The sequence below is a fragment of the Sinohyriopsis cumingii genome, chromosome 7 (assembly GCF_028554795.1).
Source record: "Sinohyriopsis cumingii isolate HCF-2022 chromosome 7, ASM2855479v2, whole genome shotgun sequence".
In the NCBI taxonomy this organism is placed as follows: domain Eukaryota; kingdom Metazoa; phylum Mollusca; class Bivalvia; order Unionida; family Unionidae; genus Sinohyriopsis; species Sinohyriopsis cumingii.
The window spans coordinates 124,690,774-124,697,025 of NC_142967.1; positions in this window are offsets into that span (position 1 = coordinate 124,690,774).

Sequence of the window (6,252 nt, forward strand, 5' to 3'; positions counted from 1 at the left end):
TCTTTTCGCCTCCTCCGTTGCGGGCATGCTGAATCCATTTGTCTTCCTTGTCGCACAAGTAATGTAACCAACGTAGGGCTTTGACCGAGTATTGACGCTTGACATAGTGGGTCGTTTGAGGACTGATGACAGCCACGGTGTTTTCAGGCATGAATCGTTGGCGGTACACTAAGGAACACGCTTTGGCAATGGTGCAAGATTCTTTCAAAGGATCGACCCCTCCGTGTTCCATGAACAGTTCTCGAAATTTTCCACAGCAACGCCGTAAAATGTCCACGTCGGAACGACAATACTTTAACATTTCTTCCTGAAAGTCGAAGGGGTCAGAGGCATGAGCCTGGTACCAAGCGTAGAAAGCTTCTCGTTGTTCGGTACGCATGTTGTCGGGGTCGTAATAGTGAGCCTCAGGCAAATGGGGTAGAACGGCATGTTGATTGGCTTCCGTATTGAAAAAGTGTGGAAAGTACCCTTTAGCCATTTCTGTCATTCCAAACGTTTTAGGCATTCGACTCAAAGGCATGGCTAAGTAACTCATCGAATCTTTAAACTGTACTTGTCCCACATGCATGAAAATGATTTTGGCTCCGTTCAAAATCACTTTAGGACGTTCGGTGCCATGTTCCGTATAGTACCTCAAAAGAAACTGTCCATCGTATCCGGAGAAATTGTGAGCCATCACCGTGGCATGACGATGACAATCTCCGTAACGTTCGATGTCCTCTTGGCTCCATGTCTTGTCGATGGGGTTTAAGACCCATCGGGCAAAATCGGCTAACGTGTTTGGTCCTCGAAAGATTTTTTCACGTCCACCAGGAATCTTGCTGCAGTGAGGGCAATGACTGAAGATAGGTTCTTGAATGCACTTCTCGCACGCTCGATGAGCCACGCAGAAATTAGGAATGTGAATGCCGGTCTCTTGCATGCATTCGAAATCGAAAAAGATGAAATTGCAATTCTTCTTGTGACCGTCCTCTTCCTCTGGTGGGGGTTGGTATTTTTGCACGTAGCATTGGTGTTCCAAGTCCACGATGTGGTGACAAATGTGACATTTTTTCTTTCCTCGACATACGTGTGCCTTGGCATTATTGGTAAGTATGCCTTGTCCACAGGTAGGGCACAATCTCAGGAGTTGACAAGCACATTTCTTCTGTGAACCTTGTGTTTTCAAATGTTGTTGGTAACAGGTAGGACTGACAAACGTGCGCAAACAAGTCGAACAAGGCACTGGTCCTTCGCTCAGACAGGGTGGAGAGGCCAAACATCCTGGGCATTTCATTCCACAATGCTTGTGTTGCTCTCGATTGTTATAACCATAGTCACATTTCTCACAATAATAACTGTATCCCAGGAATCCAGTGATACCTGGTAATGGTATCGAAATGGTCATCGTGATGATAGACATGAATGTATTTTCCGTCCTTAAAATCTTGGCCTCGAAACAACAGAGTTCCACGCATTTCTTGAGGGTGCACTTTCAAGGTGTAGCGTGGAGCTAGGGCATCTTGCAATTTTTGCATCTCAGGAATGCCACAGGGTGTGTCTTTGGACTGTCCGGCTTGTTGCAACAGGAGTTCTGCTTCATTTCGTTGTTTGGCTCGATCGCATCGTTGAATAGTTTTCCAGGTTCTTTTCCATTCTACCGTGTCGTTCTTGTTGGCATAGGTTCGTCCCACCACGATGGCACGGGCTAAACACATCTGGTCTTGAGGGTTGTTAATTCGGACGAGACTCTTTTTGGTGTTGCGAAGGTCGTCCACCAATAACATCTTTTTGCATCCAGTTCCTTGAGGAGGAGAGACGTGGGCCATTTTCAGTGTGGCTTTACCATCGGTGATGTCAAACTGGTCATTAGATTGTTGCACCTGTTGTATCTTGTCCATGACTTTGGAAGGGGTCAGTTCTGCGGGTCTGCTAAACTCGATCCAAACAGGGGATTTCAAACCGTCGTGATCTATGGATAGTGTCAAGCGATCGTCTTCTTTGGCTTGACATTGTGTCGCTTGAGTGCGGTGAGCAAAGAATCCCACATCTCGGTGATAAACCCTTCTGCTTTCTCCAAGGGTACGTCGGCCTTGAAATCTTTAAACTTCACCGTGTAGGTGTAAGCCGTGGTTCTAAGTTTTCTAGAGGAGCGCTTTTCCGTCTCTCGAATGGAATAGTACTTTTCAGGGTTGACTAAGGGTGGTGAACTTGGTTTAGAGGGTTCGGAATCTGGTTCACTCATGTCCTCTTCAAAATCACTGGCATGAATTTGTGCCAAGATTTCAGCCCTGGTACGAGGCGATAGATCACGTTTCTGCCTCTTACTTTCTTCTTCTTCTTTCTTCTCGAATGAATGGGATCGTTTCATCTTGAGTGCAAAACGTCAAATGACTCAAGTTTAAACACCATAGACTAATTTATAGTCTTGGCAAACCAGCGTATATAAAAAGGGTGTGTGTCTTGTCCTTTCACTATTCATTTCACTCTCAAGATGAGCCCAACAATGGAAGAGACTACCCAGATGGAACGTTTCGTCAGAGCTTTGCGAGGGGTCATTAGAAAATTCTCTTCAGACCAGCCGACGGACTACTCTCCTTCCTTTCGAGATAAAAGTCAAGATACTTGCTATATCTGTCAGAAGAAAGGGCATTGGTCTTCAGAGTGTCCAGACCGTCAAAAAAAGAAAAAAAAAAACAGGGGCTAAAAAAGACAAAAGTCAAGATACCTGTTATTATTGTCAAGAAAAAGGACATTGGTCTCCAGATTGCCCAAAAAAGAAACAAGAGGAGTCAGAAGAAAAGAAGGATTCTTCAGAAGAAGAGAGGGATTCTTCGGAAGAAGAGAGTGATTCTTCGAAAGAAGAGAGGGATTCTTCAGAGGAAGAAGAGGAAGAAAGAAGACAATTCTATTTACAAGAAGCAAAGAAACAGGAGAAGAAAAGAAGAAGGGAAGAAAATGAGGAAAAAACGGTGAAGAAATTTAAAAAACAGAGAGACTAAACAAGGAGAAAGAAGAAGTCAATGAACTTTTAATTAAAGTGTTCTGTGGTGAATTGTGAATTGGATTGTAAAAAAATGGATAAAAGAATACATGAATGATATAAGGTAAGTGTCTTTGAGGTCTGATTTTAAAATAAGAAGCTACACTCACGCACTCATACACAGACACGTACTATAAGGTAAAATGGGTGGGGTTTATTCTTGAGTTATCGGCAAATTGAAATTGTATTTCTTTTCGAGAAATGTGGGTGGCCCTGAAAAGGGCCTTTTTATTTTGGTGTAGGGGTGAGTTTAACCAATCAACTTTAACTGCCTTAAGCCTTTGCCACGGCCAAGGCCTACTTCTGATGATTGGGTTGAAATCACTAAGGGTGGTACGACAGGCTTAGTCACAGGGTTGGCGTGTTTAGCTCGGGAAGGTCGTATTCTCTTCGGTCGTGATAAAGAAGTCTGATACATTTGTTTCAGACTTCTTAACTCCGCTAAAATGTCCAACAGTACCGTAGCCGTTTGATTTTCACCCTCTTGTTTCTTTGCTGCTACTTCTTCTTGCTGTTGTTGCTGTTGTTTTTTTTCTTACCTCTTCTTGTTGCTGTTGCTGTTGCTGTAGGAGAAAAGCTTGTTCCGCTTCCTTTTGTCGTTGCATAAATTTCTCCAATTCTTCTTTCTGTCTCTGTCTAAAATTCTCCACTTGCCGTAATGAAGAAGGTAACGAAGGTTCCGGAACAAATTCTTGCGAGGTAAGAAAATCCACAAAATCCCAATGTACCTCTTCTGAAAGTAAGTCCGGGTTCCCTTGGGCAGTCTCCCCTGCTGGTGCACCCCAATGGATCGTTTTCTGAGTTTCCGTCATGTTGAATCACTGTCGCATAGATTGACTGCACACAAGCGCTAACGAATCTATATAGACCACGTGACGTCACAGACTGCTCTCTTCGGATTGGATGCGAGCTGACTGAATTTTGTAACGCGTGTTCGGATTGGTAAATGAATTCAATCCGTTTCAATCCTTCCTGTACCTATAAATAAGCGCAGTTCACTGCATTGATTCACTTGTTCTCGTCGCTTCAAGATGTGGACCGATGTGCAATCTTCTACGCTTGTGTCTTCCATGATGTTCCGGACGGACATGCTCATGTATGTCCGAGCCAAGTGGACCGTTGTCCACAGGACAAACACCAGCCTGTGGATACGTAGGATCTACGTTGAAAGACAAGGATGCCTGTAAAGAGTGCTGATTTACGGACCAACAGTGAGACGTAGCCTAAGGACAAGAAGAAGACCAATGCGGTACAATTTATGTTAATGAATACATTAACATAAACCCAAAGGCCCTTTTCAGGGCCAGCCATATTTCTCGAAAAGAGATAGCCTTTCCATTGCCTACCCTTTTGTAAAATTTAAATTTAAATTTAAATTTAAATTTAAAAAATTTTTTTAAAAATCCCAAAAGCCCAAACTCTATTCCCCATGTTAATTTCCCCTTGTCGCTAGACAGACCCACACTATAGTTCCATGTTAAATTCCCTTTGTCGCTAGAGTGACCCACGATTTTTCTCCATGTTAATTTCCCTTGTCGCTAATCTGACCCACGATTTTTCACCATGTTAAATTTCCCTTGTCGCTAATCTGACCCAGGGGTCTCTGTAATGCTAATTCCCATTGTCGCTAATGTACCCCACTTAACTACTGATGTAGAAGTGGATGATAGTGATGAATTCAGGGTGTAGATGTGAAAATGCAGAAAAAGCGAGACAAGATATAGTTTAAAAATGTATGGGTTCACTACATTTAGTCTCATTTTTTTATTCTCCAAGCTTCTCCCATGATCAAGACAAAATATTATAGATACTGCTTTCCACTTTTCATAATTTGAATTCTGACCATTTACGATCTGCACTCCATAAAACATCTCCAAGACGATTACTCAGACGTTTGAACTTGTTAACATTCAAAAGAAACTCATGTGCCATTAGCGAATTTCCATCAAGTGTCTTCAATCTAAAATAAGTAACACAACGTTGTTATGAATTTAATTAAAAATGTACAAGATAATTCCAAAGTATGCGTATTACGCATTAGAGACAACACTGATAATTGACCATTCCTAGGAAGGGATTCAAAGGAAACACGTACTACAATTCCATGACTACAATTCCATGACATTACATTAGGGGAAGGTAATTTATCCGTAAAGGGATAAAGCAATTTGCTATCTTGAATCAGACTGATATTCTTTCTATAACACACACACACACACACACACACAGATATATATATATATATATATATATATATATATATATATATATATATTGCTTCAATCCTACTTAATAATCAGCACATGTTCACAATTTCTGAGGTATAGAATGTTCCAGATGAATTCCAAAATTTTGAATCTCTTGGTGAACTAAGAGTCTTTAACGACTTGGTGTACCAATAGTCTTTAATGCACTAATGTATTAAGAGTCTTAAATGACTCGATGTATCAATAGTCTTGCATGTGCTGATGTTCCAATACTCTTGAATATGTAGCTGTACTAAAAGTCTTGATGTATCACGGTGAAATAATGCATAATTTCTTTGACTGAATTTACAATAATGCCAAAATAGTGTTTTTGTCAAAAGAAGTAATCGGCGTATTTTTTTATTCTATTAAATAAATGATCCCTCTCAGATTATATGTTAAAACAACTAAAACTTCTAATCCTAGACCCCAACGACTGATATGAAATAGGGAAGAATAATTGTTTACCTAGTCTTCTTTGAATTCAAGCAATCATCTGACCTATAAAGCAACATAATTCCCTGAATATGGGTAATGCTAAATTCAAGTAAACAAGATGACAAAAAATCGAGCAGACACACCTCACATCCATAAATAAAGTCAGGTACACAAATACGCTTTCCTCGATTAAGAGCATGGGTCAAAGACTGAATTCAAATCAAATTGCTGATAGTTACAGTGTTTTTCCATAGTTAAGCATTGAATTTTTTAATTATCAATAAAACAGTGTAAGAATGATTGTCATTGTTGTAATGTCGATGTATCTAAATATGTATACTTTTGTATTTGTGCGTGTGCAAGCTAACCTATGTGTTGCTAAATGATTATCTACATATATGGGGTGAAAGGTCAAAACTGCAGATACCGGTTATTATCTTTTAGAGAGCGGGTTCACTAATACGAGTTGCTATTACCCGACAAGATACCTGTTAACCACTATTTATAACATGTTCACTGTCAACTACATCACTACACTAGCAGAGC